Below are 1586 nucleotides of genomic sequence, written 5' to 3' on the forward strand. Positions count from 1 at the left end.
GAACTAGAACTGAACTAGATCTGAAGTAGAACTGAACTAGAACTGAACTAAAACTGAACTAGAACTAAATTTAAACCCTCTGTTCCTAGAGTTACAGCTTTCCTTTGTACTTAAATCTTTATTTATCCAAAATATTTTTTTTAATTTTCCTTCACCCTTTGTTATGATTTGTTTATTCTTTTAGTCAATGATTGATTTTTGTTTATTATTTTTAAGAAAAAGAACATTTTTAATATTTATACGTATTGTTATAGTATGTTTACACTTGGCGTTAAGCAGACATGTTGTAAATTACATTTCGTAAAACTGTTGCCAAGTAGTCTGTCTAATCTGTAACATATTTCAGTTTATTTTTCGCTGTTAAGTTTTTCTTATATTTTACACAAAGTGTTGCTGTCTGTCTGTCTGTTTTATATAATTCTTAGAGATTATTTGGTTTGTCCAATTTTGTTGAAAGAATAATCAATAGAATTGTTTTTAAATAAATATAGTATTTTTGCATGACTGTGTAACTTAATTTGGAGAATAAAATACATAATTAATATAAAGTTACATAAAAGATTCAAAGTTGAAACATCTAAAAAAACTTATTTATATTCTTCTTTTATGACAATTTCTTTTGACGACCAGCAATTATTTTTTTTTAATAATTTATAAAAAATCTAAAAGGAAATCCTGAGTTTGTATAACTGTCATCTCATAATGCTCTTCTCGCACACACACACCTTGTAAAACCTCTTTAAAGCTTTATAATATTGAAAATATTTAAAATTACTATAATTACATCACGATTTTGATTTGTAGAGTATTTTCCTCCACTAAACATACATTTTTAAACTTTGTTAAATTCTTGTTTTTTTTTCATACTTAAAAAAGTAAACCAACAACAAAAATTTTAGCTAGAGAGCAAAAAAAACTGTAAATGAAAAGAAAATTTAGAACATTTTATGAAAACCTGGTAACAAAACTAATGCAGCCAACTTTTACAAACAACAAACAATCAAACTTACTTACCTGCACAACATACAAAACAAAAAAGAAAAAAAATAATACAAAACTTCTATGGAAAAGAAAAAGTTGCTGCCCAACAAACCAATTTTATATGGGGTAAATGTTGTCTGTGTAGACACTGCAGATGTTTGATGTGTTTTTCAAAAACACTTCCATACATAAAACAACAACATCATTATTATGATGTTTGAGGAAAATCATCATCATTATGCTGATGACGATGATGTTGCTCCAATTCTTTATCGCTGTTAAGAACTGGAGAAAGAACTCTGAATGTTAGTGAAATATTAGGGTGGTTTTTTATCAGGTGAATATTTTTCATTGGGGAATTTAAATTTCTAATTCAATTCAAGTTGGGCTTAGATAAGATCTAGTTTAATTGTAATATTAGTTTAGCACTAGCTAAGATTTTTAGTAAAGTTGTTGTTCAGTTCTAGTTTAGACTAGACTATAGACTAGACCAAAGAATAGACTATAGACTAGACTATAGACTATAGACTAGACTATAGACTAGACTAGACTATAGACTAGACTATAGACTAGACTATAGACTAGACTATAGACTAGACTATAGA

Source organism: Lucilia cuprina, chromosome 2, assembly GCF_022045245.1.
Source record: "Lucilia cuprina isolate Lc7/37 chromosome 2, ASM2204524v1, whole genome shotgun sequence".
Lineage (NCBI taxonomy): Eukaryota > Metazoa > Arthropoda > Insecta > Diptera > Calliphoridae > Lucilia > Lucilia cuprina.